Source organism: Triticum aestivum, chromosome 1D (assembly GCF_018294505.1).
Source record: "Triticum aestivum cultivar Chinese Spring chromosome 1D, IWGSC CS RefSeq v2.1, whole genome shotgun sequence".
NCBI classification, from domain to species: domain Eukaryota; kingdom Viridiplantae; phylum Streptophyta; class Magnoliopsida; order Poales; family Poaceae; genus Triticum; species Triticum aestivum.
Window position 1 is genome coordinate 391,685,359 of NC_057796.1, and position 14,592 is coordinate 391,699,950.

General features: G+C 50.4%; 1 pseudogene; it reads right to left on the minus strand.

Moving 5' to 3' along the window:
• Positions 1-1,366: 1,366 nt before the first annotated feature.
• The window catches only part of LOC123170728 (uncharacterized), a 31,540-nt pseudogene continuing 18,314 nt past the window's right edge, over positions 1,367-14,592 (minus strand).

Consider the following 14,592-nt stretch of genomic DNA (forward strand, 5'->3'; position numbering starts at 1 on the left):
GTCTCCCTGGTCGCCACTTCCATCTGTCGCCATCGAAGCAAAAAAACTCACCGGTGGAAGCTTTGCAGGTTTCCGGTTGCAACAAAATTAGTGCTACGGTGGGCGGTTGAAGCAAAATTGAAAAACGCTTCCAGCAAATGTGAACGGCCGTTCCAGCTTTTGTTTGGTCGGTTGCAACAATTTACGGCATCGCCGGCGAGGGGGTCAAGAGCTCCGGTGGGCGGTTGAAGCAAAATTGAAAAACGCTTCCAACAAATGTGAACGCCCGTTCCAGCTTTTGTTTGGTCGGTTGCAACAATTTACGGCGTCGCCGGCGAGGGAGTCAAGAGCTCCGGTGGGCGGTTGAAGCAAAATCAAAAAAAACGCTTCCAGCAAATGTGAACGCCCGTTCCAGCTTTTGTTTTCGTCGGTTGCAACATTTTACACTTGAACATCTGGTTGTAGCAAAGTCAGGCGCCATCGTCGCTGTCGTCCTGGTTGCAACAAAACCGAGCACCGGTGGTAGTTTCCTCGATACCAGTTGCAGCAAAAACGTAGCATCGTTGGCGGCGGAGGAGCGGGGGGGGGGGGGGGGGGAGTGCGGGGAGGCGGCGGTGGAGACGCGTGGCTTGGCAGCGGAGAACGGAGGTGAGCTCGCGCCATTTGAGGTGGAAAAGGGGAGGTTGGATTAGGAAGGGGGAAGGACGGTTACACGGGTCCACGAAAAAAAGGGGGCGTGGCCCTCTACGCTCGCGCTGGGCGCGTCACGAGGCGTGCGACCGGCCGAAGCTTGGGCCGGTGCACCGTCTGGAAACATTTACCTATTATTAATGAAAGACAAATCCTTATCATGGTGAAGAAGCATGCATCTTTTAGCTTTCCCGGGTAATATGTAGTACTAGTTCAGACAAGGCAATACTACTCTGTGTAGCAGTCCAGCATTGAAGACAGAACCAGCGATTATAAGAGTCAAAACGAAGTAGAGGCCAAATCAGTCACCATGGTACTGGTTCATTGACTAGTCGCAACATATTCAAGCATCATATGTGCAGCATGATTGGAGAGAAGGAAGTGTCTTGTCATGCAATCAGCCACAATTTGTACATACAATCCTGACAGGTTCAATTTAAAGATAACAATGGAGTATAAGTATTGAACAATTAAGATAACCAGTTCAACATACTGATTTGGAAACATGACCGATACTCCGTTGTTTGTGCAAGTAACACATTTTATGGGCAGTGTAGGAGAAATGCAGAATCATGCCACAAGAAAGAACAAGATATGACAAAAAATCAAACGAAACAGGAAAGCTACCCAAATAAGAAAGAGTTACTTAAGAAAGAGAGAGTACCGGAGATAAGTTAGTTGTCACGTTTCAGTTTGTCTAGCATTTGTCTACGCGAACCAGCATGTCTGCCAAAGTCTTCCTTTTGCAATCAGCCTTGTTGCTTGAAAGGGTTCCTTCAGTTAATAGATACAAGAACTTGAATAAAAATGACATAGAGCAACAAGAGCAATATATGTGCATCCTTACATCAAGACTTGAATTGAAAACAACATATAGGCATTTAACAGGACAATTCCATATCTATATGCTGACATTAATTAGATCGGCAAAACATTTTTTAACATCATAGACAATGTCATAACCAACGCAATCAATAAAATACATCAGATTCTCTAGCAATGCCAGATTCCACCTTTGATATCCTTAAAAGGTTAGAAAGCAATGCTAACAATGGCAATTTATAATTCAGAAAAATATGAGCCTATGTGCAATTATTAAACCCCAATGTGTTAAGATAACATCACACCCTTCAGAAACTTCAACATAAATGCAACTGGTGTATGCTAACAAACAAAATCCTGTGAAATCTAACAAACTGATTATAGGACAGTAAAATTTGGATTGAATGATTCAGTACCAAGTGTATGAAGCTTATATTTACCTGCAGAAGGGATATGGCTTGTGGCAAGCCATGTTGGGAGCACGCACGGAACAAGAAGACTACAGTGGAGCAACTTCTGAAAGACGAATTCCTTAGCCAGGTAACCCCTCCAAATCTCCTTCCCCTTAGCCAGGGCCATGGCAATAACAGCGCTACCATGTTGGAGGTACACAAGGTCGGCATTGAATGGATCTATGGCAGCAATTTGAACATAGCAAGGGTCTTGCCGATCTGTAATTTCAACTTCGTGATCCAGCGCCCAGCTGTAGGTCTCGTCATCCAGCGAAAACGAAAGGATCACGCACCACTTGTCGTGCTTGTGTCCATGGGACACTTGGACGTAGCGCAGCTTCCCCTCGCTGACCCCCATGCGCCGGTACCTGCTCAGCGTCGGGGAATCAGAAACAGGCAGCACGCTGGAGCGCGGCAGCTCGGCGAAGCGGCCTCCGGCCGGTCGCTGAAGGGGTCGACGGAGCAGGCACCCCAGGCCACGTCCAGCCACCATGGCCGGTCGCCGAACGCCAGTACCTCATGGTTGATCATCATGCTCCGCCCAGGATCCATCTCGGCCACCCCGACCAGCGGCCGCTCGTCCCACTCCCCTGTCTCGGACAGAAACCGGCGAACGACCCTGCGCCACACCCCTCCCCCACGACTGCTTTTTTTTTGGAACGTAGACGCTAGAAGCGTCTGGCTTTAACTTAATAAAGCCACTAAGCAGCATCCACACATAAAATCTTACTAACCGAATAAAAACAGTCAACGAACCCATGGCTCAGGATATAACTAAGTAGAGCGCAGCCACGAGTTCAATATCTCAAAAGCGGACCATCAAGGCAAAAGCTAGCAAAAAAGAAGGGGTCTCATGATGCAGCCATCATCCCTTGCCGAGCCTTCACCATCTTGATCAGCTCCAAAGTCTCGTTCATGCGTTCGACGTCACGCTTCTTCCCCAGCGGTGCCCATACCTGAAGGAAAATATGACATTTGAAGATAATATCAGCGGGGTGGGCCGGGAACTTGTGTTCAATCGTAATTTTGTTCCGAACCGTCCAGAGGGACCAAAGTAGCGCCCCAACGCATCTCCAAACAATCCTATCATTGGCCCCTCTTTGCGACGTTAAGATAGACAACACGTCGTGACAAGACAGTGGATTCCAATTTTGTTTGAAGGCGTCCCTCACCGCACTCCACACAAATCTAGCGAGCACACAGCCAAAGAACACATGGTTCGCGTTTTCCCCTAAACCGCAAGTGGTGCACGTTCCGTCCGCCGGCCCATTTCGTTTGGCAACGTTATCCGACGTAGGTAAGCGGTTGCGAAACATTTGCCATAGGAAAATCTTGATTTTGAGAGGAATGCCAGCCTTCCATAGCCCCCTAGCTATATCTAGCGTAGTACCCTCGGAGAGCTTGTCGTATAGGGACTTGACCGTAAATCTATTTGAGGCGGTCAACTTCCACGTATCGTATCCGCCCCATTACTACGAGTCAGCCCTCCCAAGTTAGCCGACAAAGCGTCCCAGCTAGCGGCCTCCGTAGTCTCTAGAGTCCTAATGAAAGAAATGGCTGGAGGTTGGACGCGCATAGCATCGGCCACCATAATGTTGGTGTCCGTTGCCAATTGGTACAGTTCCGGGTGTGATTGCCATAACGGTTCCTGACCCCACCAATGGTCGAGCCAGAAGCGTGTGGACTTGCCATCGTTTACCCGGAACTGCGCACCCACTGTAAAAGCCGGTCGGACCGCTTGGATCCCGTTCCAAAAGGCCGAACCGTTGATTTTAGCCTTGAACAAATTCCCCTCCGGGAAATATTTAGCCCGGAGGATGTCTGCCCAGAGTCCCGACTCGTTTTGGGCGAGACGCCACCACCACTTAGTAAGCAGGGCCACGTTCATGAGTTTAGAGTTCGTAATACCTAGGCCGCCAAATTTTTTTGGCCTACACACCGCTGCCCATTTCACTAAGTGGTACTTGCGCTTGGTCCCAGCTCCTTCCCAAAAGAACCGGGAACGCGGAGTATCGAGTCTAGCGTGAACCCCATCCGCAAGTAGGAACATTCCCATTGTGAATATAGGAAGGGACGATAAGCTCGAGTTGGTGAGGATGAGCCTCGCCGCCGAGGACATAAACCTGCCCCTCCAAGGGCTCACTCTGTTAGCGACTTTCCCATACAGCGGTTCCCATTCCGCTATGGTAAGTTTCTTGGTCGAGATCGGGAGGCCCAAGTATTTAATCGGGAAGCTCCCTAGCTTGCAATTAAGTAGATTCGCAATCCGAGTGCTAGCTAGATCATCCATCCCAATGGTGATCACTTCGCTCTTCAGAAAGTTGATCTTAAACCCCGATAAAATCTCGAACGCAAGTAGTAGTAACTTGGTGGTAGCTATGCTGTGGTCGTCGGGTTCGAATAAGAGCATCGTATCATCTGCGTATTGCAGATGCGTGACCCCACCCGGAATAAGGTGGGCTACCAGCCCTTTAATGTGCCCCGCTGCCCTTGCTTTATTAATCATGGCCGCCAGGGCATCCGCAACAAAGTTAAAAATGAGCGGCGAGCTTGGGTCTCCCTGACGGAGACCACGTTTGTTACGGAAGAACTTGCCCATTGTGCCATTGATATTGACCGCCGTGTGCCCACTACACACGAGGTGCATGATGCGATGTACGAATCCTGCCTCAAAACCCTTTTGAGGAAGACCTCTCGCACGAACTCCCAGTTCACGCGATCGTACGCTTTCTCGAAGTCTAATTTAAGCAGCACTCCCTGTGCCTTGGTCCGTTTCAACTCGTGAACGATCTCTTGTAACGCAATTGGTCCCTCGAGGATGTTGCGGTGTTTGAGGAAACCCGTTTGACTAGAGCTAATAACTCGTTGAGCGACCGGAGCCAAGCGCGAGGCATAAGCTTTCGCACAGATTTTGAACGGGACGTTGATCAAGGTAATGGGTCTAAAAAGCTTAATGTTATCCGCCCCTTTCACCTTAGGTATAAGGCTAATGGCTCCATAGTTCAAACGGGATAGGTCCACCGTGCCTAAAGCGAAGCCGTTGACAATATCATAAAACAAGTGTTTAAGGCAGGGCCAAAACTTCTTAAAGAACTCGACAGGCCATCCGTCCGGCCCAGGCGCCGTGCTCGTTTTCATGCCGTGTAAGGCCTGGTCTATTTCCTCAGGTAGGAAAGCAAGGGCTAGCCTATCGTTCTCCTCTTGTGAGACACGTTCCGCGGTATCCCACAGATCACCGCGCAAGCGTAACGGTTTTTCAACGGCCGTCCCCAAAAGACCTATGAAAAACTCGTAGATATGAGCCACAATTTGTTCCTGCGCCAACAGGATACCGTGCTCTGTTTGGAGACGCAGAATGGTGCACTTCCTTTTCCGCCCGTTCGCGTAGGCATGGAAATACCCTGTGTTTGCGTCTCCTTTCGTGACCCATTTGACTCCGCCCCTGCGTCGCCAATATTCCTCTTCCGCGCGCAAAATCGCCGTTACTTGATTTTCTAATGCGTACCTATGTGCCCACTCGGCCTCCGAGAAGGGGCGGCGATCTGCCTCCGCATCTAACAGCGCAATTGTCTCTACAATGCGTGCGCGCTCTTTCTTGGACTCGCTACCGTGGTTAGCGCCCCACCCGCGGAGGAAGGCACGAAGCTTGCCAGCAGCCGCGTTCCAGCTCTCTGCTGGCCCGCGTTGGGGCCCCAGATGAGACAAATCTCACCCCAACGCTCTACCACCATCTGGGCAAATCCCTCCGCTTCGAACCAAGCCGTTTCGAAGTAGAACCTAGGGCTACGACGGATGAGATCCTCCCCTGAGGAAAATATCAGCGGAACATGGTCTGATCCAATGCGCGTCTCCGCCACGAGAGAGCACATGGGAAACAGCACCTCCCACTCAGGCGTAAAAAAGACCCTATCCAGCACGCTACGGACCGGCTGCGTTTGTTTGTTAGTCCAGGTATATCTGGCACCAGTCCGTGCTGCTTCCCGCAATGCTGCTGCCGCAATGGCATTATTGAATAAGGACACCCTCGTCCAATCAATATTAGCATTATTCTTATCCGCCCCGAGCGAATCAAGTTAAAATCACCCCCTACCACCACAGGGAGGTTGATTGCCCTTTTGGCCCCAACCAGGTTGGTCAGTTCTAGCAGGAACGCCGGCGATCTGGAGTGGTCGGCAGGCCCATAAACACAACGACCACCCACGACAAACCAGATACACGATGTTTAATAGTAGCGGATAAAAGGAAAACACCAACATCCCAATGCAGAACATCACATACATCCTTATTACAACCCAACAGAATGCCACCAGAATGACCGACAGAGGGAACCCAATGCCAATCAAAACGTTGTAGGGGGTCATAAGCAAGCAATTCTCTGAAGGTAAAATCAGTTTTAATCGTCTCTTGTAGCGCAACCACGTCAATACGTTCTTTGGCCATGTATTCTTTAAGCTGCGTGCGCCGGCCACCGTGGCCACAGCCACGGATATTCCAGAACATGTATCTCATCTAAATCACCCTGTTACGTAGGCGCACACCCCGAGAGGTCACCGCCTTCGCCACTCTCTTCCTAGCCGTCACTCGGCCATTAGAAGGAAGGACACCAGCTTCCCTAGCTTGTGTCACCTCGTCGGGCACTCTCTCGTCACCAGCCTCTACTGGCACAATGGCTAACTCGTTGTTGTTAGCGCAGCGCACGGCGGCGGCCGCCAGCGCAGCCTGCGCCTCTTCCCTAGCATGCACAAGAGATATAATTTCGGACTGGGACCCTCGGGTCTCCACACCGCAGTCGTCTAAAATGCTCACCAGGTGCTCATCCGAGAAGGCATTTAGAATGCGGAAAGATGGCAAGGGATTACCTGCGGCGTCCATGTTCTTGTCGGCGATGCGGAGTTTGGCGCTCTCCAAGGAAGAGAGATCGCCGAGCTTGGCCTTGGCCCGAACGCTAGGAGCGCGCTGCACCACCGGGATTGCCTTGGTGCGCCTGGCCTTGTTGTTAGTTCCCGTCGCCCCCAGCGCCGCCCCCAACTCACCACCAAGGTCAGAAGTCTCCACCTCCGCCACCACCATCGCCTGCTTGTTAGCCAGCTTCCTCCCCACCGTTTTCTTAGGTTGCCTGCCACCGCTGTTGGAGCCCCGACGCGGAGCAGGCGTAAGGTCAGCACCCTCGATCACCACGCAACCAGAGTCCGTCCCCACGGCCACTGGAGAGGAAGAGGCTGGAAGAGAGGCAGCAGAGGAGACCCTGCCCGCGCCACTCAGAGTCGCCGCCACCTGGGTCGGGGCAAGGTTGGTCCCGTACTCGTTGAAGGAAAGCTCCAGCAACCTGGCTAGCGGAGGCACGCTCACCGCGGTGTCCTGAGTCGCCACCCCCACGGCACCAGTCTCAGCCGACAACGCACCCAGCTTATCCCAAGTTTCCGTGTCGATGGATGTGTCCTAGATGCTGTCGTCTTGATCCTCTCCCCTGTCTTGCATCTTGGTGTCCTGGTTCACCGCACCAGTAGGGCCGCCCTCGCGCCCGTGCGGCTCAATGCCTGGTTCAACCTTGCCATGTTTGTCATTGCGCAGCGTCCGAGCGCCGGATTCGCGTCCTTGGCAGGAGGATTGGAAGGGCCGGCTCCCAACACGGCCCGCTCACCACCCTTTTTGGGCAAGGTCTCGCGCTCCACCTTGATTTGATATCCCTCGTGGTTGAACCACACCTCGACGACACCATTCAGCTTCTCCGGGGTTTTGCAAGCAAGCTTCATCCGAACAGGCCGCAACCTGATCAGAGATAGTTCATCAACCACAATTGGCCGGCCCAGCATCCGGAACCCCTCCCTGATGCGGTCTTCACGCCTATGCTTCTTTGGAATGCCATGGAGCCGCACCCAAGTCTCCGGCATCGCCATGGGCTGGACCTCCTCATGTAGCATGTCACGCACACGCGCAGTAATGTCATTGATGGACAGAAACAACTTACCACTTGACTTCGCCATATGTAACAGATCTGCAGAAGGGAAGACCACCACGAAATCGTCATCGCCCACTTGTGTTACCTGCCAATCCCAATCGCCTGTCACCATGTGCTTCAGTTCTTGTTTGAGAATCCGAAGATTAAACTTCCCCGGCTTCGCAGCTAGGATGGCCGCGTTCTTGATGCGAGCATCGATGGGGGCTTCGGTCTCGTCCGCGTCCTCGAACTCTAGGCAGAAAAATCCTTCCCCAGATATGGCACTTCCCATGATTTGAAGGTGAAGCTGCCGGCCCCTCGTCGGACAGTGAGCGGACGCGTGCCCTTCTTCCTTGCAGAGCACACAAAGGGGCAAGAACTTGCACTTGGATTGGAAGTGGCCGAGGCGCCCACACTTGAAGCACTCCACGTCCGGTGCCTCCTCCACTGGGATGGGTTCCTCCGCCGTACCCTTAGATGCAGAGGGAAGCGCCACCGCCAGTGGATCTGCACGCGGCTTCTTGGCCATTGGGTCCCCGTGGCCCCCACCACAGTTGGGATGCGTCTCATGCTTCCTCTCAAGCTCGCGTCGCCGCTGCTGAACCTTCTTTTTCTTCTTGCGCTCCTGCTGCTGGATCCACCACGGGGGAGGAGGACCCCAATCCCCCTCACGCCCGCCATGGTCGCGAGCTCCGCCATGTTCTGTTGGGAATCGTAGCATAATTTTAAAATTTTCTTACGTTCACCAAGATGCATCTATGGAGTCTACTAGCAACGAGGGGAAAGGAGTGCATCTACATACCCTTGTAGATCGCGAGCGGAAGCGTTCCAATGAACGTGGATGACGGAGTCGTACTCGCCGTGATCCAAATCACCGATGACCGAGTGCCGAACGGACGGCACCTCCGCGTTCAACACACGTACGGTGCAGCGACGTCTCCTCCTTCTTGATCCAGCAAGGGGGAAGGAGAGGTTGATGGAGATCCAACAACACGACGGCGTGGTGGTGGACGTAGCGGGTCTCGCGCAGGGCTTCGCCGAGCTTCTACGAGAGAGAGAGAGAGGTGTTGCAGGGGAGGAGGGAGGCGCCCAAGGCTGTTGTTTGCTGCCCTCCCTCCCCCCCTTTATATAGGCCCCCCTGGGGGGGCGCCGGCCCCTGGAGATCAGATCCAAGGGGGGGGGGGCGGCGGCCAAGTGGGGGGAAGGGGTGCCTTGCCCCCCAAGGCAAGGGGGAACCCCCCTAGGGTTCCCAACCCTAGGCGCATGGGGGGAGGCCCAAGGGGGCGCCCCAGCCCACTAGGGGCTGGTTCCCTTCCACTTTCAGCCCACGGGGCCCTCTGGGACAGGTGGCCCCACCCGATGGACCCCCGGGACCCTTCCGGTGGTCCCGGTACAATACCGATAACCCCCGAAACTTTCCCGGTGGCCGAAACTGGACTTCCTATATATAATTCTTCACCTCCGGACCATTCTGGAACCTCTCGTGACGTCCGGGATCTCATCCGGGACTCCGAACAACTTTCGGGTTTCCGCATACATATATCTCTACAACCCTAGCGTCACCGAACCTTAAGTGTGTAGACCCTACGGGTTCGGGAGACATGCAGACATGACCGAGACGCCTCTCCGGTCAATAACCAACAGCGGGATCTGGATACGCATGTTGGCTCCCACATGTTCCACGATGATCTCATCGGATGAACCACGGTGTCGAGGATTCAATCAATCCCGTATGCAATTCCCTTTGTCAATCGGTATGTTACTTGCCCGAGATTCGATCGTCGGTATCCCAATACCTTGTTCAATCTCGTTACCGGCAAGTCTCTTTACTCGTACCGCAATGCATGATCCCGTGACTAACGCCTTAGTCACATTGAGCTCATTATGATGATGCATTACCGAGTGGGCCCAGAGATACCTCTCCGTCATACGGAGTGACAAATCCCAGTCTCGATCCGTGCCAACCCAACAGACACTTTCGGAGATACCCGTAATGCACCTTTATAGTCACCCAGTTACGTTGTGACGTTTGGCACACCCAAAGCACTCCTACGGTATCCGGGAGTTGCACGATCTCATGGTCTAAGGAAAAGATACTTGACATTGGAAAAGCTCTAGCAAACGAAACTACACGATCTTTTATGCTATGCTTAGGATTGGGTCTTGTCCATCACATCATTCTCCTAATGATGTGATCCCGTTATCAATGACATCCAATGTCCATAGTCAGGAAACCATGACTATCTGTTGATCAACGAGCTAGTCAACTAGAGGCTTACTAGGGACACGTTGTGGTCTATGTATTCACACATGTATTACGATTTCCGGACAATACAATTATAGCATGAACAATAGACAATTACCATGAACAAAGAAATATAATAATAACCATTTATTATTGCCTCTAGGGCATATTTCCAACAGTCTCCCACTTGCACTAGAGTCAATAATCTAGTTACATTGTGATGAATCGAACACCCATTGCGTCCTGGTGTTGATCATGTTTTGCCCTAGGGAGAGGTTTAGTCAACGGATCTGCTACATTCAGGTCCGTATGTACTTTACAAATATCTATGTCTCCATTTTGAACACTTTCACGAATGGAGTTGAAGCGACGCTTGATATGCCTGGTCTTCCTGTGAAACCTGGGCTCCTTCGCAAGGGCAATAGCTCCAGTGTTGTCACAGAAGAGAGTCATCGGGCCCGACGCATTGGGAATCACCCCTAGGTCGGTAATGAACTCCTTCATCCAGACTGCTTCCTGTGCTGCCTCCGAGGCTGCCATGTACTCCGCTTCACATGTAGATCCCGCCACGACGCTTTGCTTGCAACTGCACCAGCTTACTGCTCCTCCATTCAAAATATACACGTATCCGGTCTGTGACTTCGAGTCATCCAGATCTGTGTCGAAGCTAGCGTCGACGTAACCCTTTACGACGAGCTCTTCGTCACCTCCATAAACGAGAAACATATCCTTAGTCCTCTTCAGGTACTTCAGGATATTCTTGACCGCTGTCCAGTGTTCCTTGCCGGGATTACTTTGGTACCTTCCTACCAAACTTACGGCAAGGTTTACATCAGGTCTGGTACACAGCATGGCATACATAATAGACCCTATGGCCGAGGCATAGGGGATGACACTCATCTCTTCTATATCTTCTGCCGTGGTCGGGCATTGAGCCGTGCTCAATTGCACACCTTGCAATACAGGCAAGAACCCCTTCTTGGACTGATCCATATTGAACTTCTTCAATATCTTGTCAAGGTATGTACTCTGTGAAAGACCAATGAGGCGTCTTGATCTATCTCTATAGATCTTGATGCCTAATATATAAGCAGCTTCTCCAAGGTCCTTCATTGAAAAACACTTATTCAAATAGGCCTTTATACTTTCCAAGAATTCTATATCATTTCCCATCAATAGTATGTCATCCACATATAATATGAGAAATGCTACAGAGCTCCCACTCACTTTCTTGTAAACACAGGCTTCTCCATAAGTCTGTGTAAACCCAAACGCTTTGATCATCTCATCAAAGCGAATGTTCCAACTCCGAGATGCTTGCACCAGCCCATAGATTGAGCGCTGGAGCTTGCATACTTTGTTAGCATTCTTAGGATCGACAAAACCTTCCGGCTGCATCATATACAACTCTTCCTTAAGGAAGCCGTTAAGGAATGCCGTTTTGACGTCCATCTGCCATATCTCATAATCATAGTATGCGGCAATTGCTAACATGATTCGGACGGACTTCAGCTTCGCTACGGGTGAGAAAGTCTCATCGTAGTCAACCCCTTGAACTTGTCGATAACCCTTAGCGACAAGTCGAGCTTTGTAGATGGTCACATTACCATCTGCGTCCGTCTTCTTCTTAAAGATCCATTTGTTTTCTATGGCTCGCCGCTCATCGGGCAAGTCAGTCAAAGTCCATACTTTGTTTTCATACATGGATTCTATCTCGGATTTCATGGCTTCTAGCCATTTGTCGGAATCCGGGCCCGCCATCGCTTCTTCATAGTTCGAAGGTTCACCGTTGTCTAACAACATGATTTCCAGGACAGGGTTGCCGTACCACTCTGGTGCGGAACGTGTCCTTGTGGACCTACGAAGTTCAGTAACTTGATCCGAAGCTTCATGATCATCATCATTAACTTCCTCCCCAGTCGGTGTAGGCACCACAGGAACATTTTCCCGCGCTGCGCTACTTTCCGGTTCGGAAGGGGTGACTATCACCTCATCAAGTTCCACTTTCCTCCCACTCAATTCTTTCGAGAGAAACTCCTTCTCTAGAAAGGACCCGTTCTTGGCAACGAAGATCTTGCCTTCGGATCTGAGGTAGAAGGTATACCCAATAGTTTCCTTAGGGTATCCTATGAAGACGCATTTTTCCGATTTGGGTTCGAGCTTTTCAGGTTGAAGTTTCTTGACATAAGCATCGCATCCCCAAACTTTTAGAAACGACAGCTTAGGTTTCTTCCCAAACCATAATTCATACGGTGTCGTCTCAACGGATTTCGACGGAGCCCTATTTAAAGTGAATGCGGCAGTCTCTAAAGCATAACCCCAAAATGAGAGCGGTAAATCGGTAAGAGACATCATAGATCGCACCATATCCAATAGAGTGCGATTACGACGTTCGGACACACCATTTCTCTGAGGTGTTCCAGGCGGCGTGAGTTGTGAAACTATTCCACATTTCCTTAAGTGTGTACCAAATTCGTGACTTAAATATTCTCCACCACGATCTGATCGTAAGAATTTTATTTTCCTGTCACGTTGATTCTCAACTTCACTCTGAAATTCCTTGAACTTTTCAAAGGTTTCAGACTTGTGTTTCATTAGGTAGACATACCCATATCTACTTAAATCATCAGTGAGAGTGAGAACATAACGATATCCTCCGCGAGCCTCAACACTCATTGGACCACACACATCGGTATGTATGATTTCCAATAAGTTGGTTGCTCGCTCCATTGTTCCGGAGAACGGAGTCTTGGTCATCTTACCCATGAGGCATGGTTCGCACGTGTCAAATGATTCGTAATCAAGAGACTCCAAAAGTCCATCTGCATGGAGCTTCTTCATGCGCTTGACACCAATGTGACCAAGGCGGCAGTGCCACAAGTATGTGGGACTATCGTTATCAACTTTACATCTTTTGGTATTCACACTATGAACATGTGTAACATCACGTTCGAGATTCATCAAAAATAAACCATTGACCAGCGGGGCATGACCATAAAACATATCTCTCAAATAAATAGAACAACCATTATTCTCGGATTTAAATGAGTAGCCATCTCGAATTAAACGAGATCCAGATACAATGTTCATGCTCAAAGCTGGCACTAAATAACAATTATTGAGGTTTAAAACTAATCCCGTAGGGTAGATGCAGAGGTAGCGTGCCGACGGCGATCACATCGACCTTGGAACCATTCCCGACGCGCATCGTCACCTCGTCCTTTGCCAGTCTCCGTTTATTCCGTAGTTCCTGTTTTGAGTTACAAATATGAGCAACCGCACCGGTATCAAATACCCAGGAGCTACTACGAGTACTGGTAAGGTACACATCAATTACTTGTATATCACATATACCTTTGGTGTTGCCGGCCTTCTTCTTGTCCGCTAAGTATTTGGGGCAGTTCCGCTTCCAGTGACCACTTCCCTTGCAATAAAAGCACTCAGTCTCGGGCTTGGGTCCATTCTTTGACTTCTTCCCGGCAACTGGCTTACCGGGCGCGGCAACTCCCTTGCCGTCCTTCTTGAAGTTCTTCTTACCCTTGCCCTTCTTGAACTTAGTGGTTTTATTCACCATCAACACTTGATGTTCTTTTCTGATCTCTACCTCAGCTGATTTCAGCATTGAATATACCTCGGGAATGGTCTTTTCCATCCCCTGCATATTGAAGTTCATCACAAAGCTCTTGTAGCTTGGTGGAAGCGACTGGAGGATTCTGTCAACGACCACGTCATCCGGGAGATTAACTCCCAGCTGAGACAAGCGGTTGTGCAACCCAGACATTCTGAGTATGTGCTCACTAACAGAACTATTCTCCTCCATTTTACAGCTGAAGAACTTGTCGGAGACATCATATCTCTCGACCCGGGCATGAGCTTGAAAAACCAGTTTCAGCTCCTCGAACATCTCATATGCTCCATGTTTCTCAAAACGCTTTTGGAGACCCGGTTCTAAGCTGTAAAGCATGCCGCACTGAACGAGGGAGTAATCATCAGCACGCTGCTGCCAAGCGTTCATAACGTCTTGGGTCTCTGGGATTGGTGCTTCACCTAGCGGTGCTTCTAAGACATAATCTTTCTTGGCTGCTATGAGGATGATCCTCAGGTTCCGGACCCAGTCCGTATAGTTGCTGCCATCATCTTTCAGCTTGGTTTTCTCTAGGAACGCGTTGAAATTGAGGACAACGTGGGCCATTTGATCTACAATACATAGTGTAAAGATTTTAGACTAAGTTCATGATAATTAAGTTCATATAATCAAATTATTTAATGAACTCCCACTCAGATAGACATCCCTCTAGTCATCTAAGTGAAACATGATCCGAATTCAACTAGGCCGTGTCCGATCATCACGTGAGACGGACTAGTCAAGATCGGTGAACATCTCCATGTTGATCGTATCTTCTATACGACTCATGCTCGACCTTTCGGTCCTCCGTGTTCCGAGGCCATGTCTGTACATGCTAGGC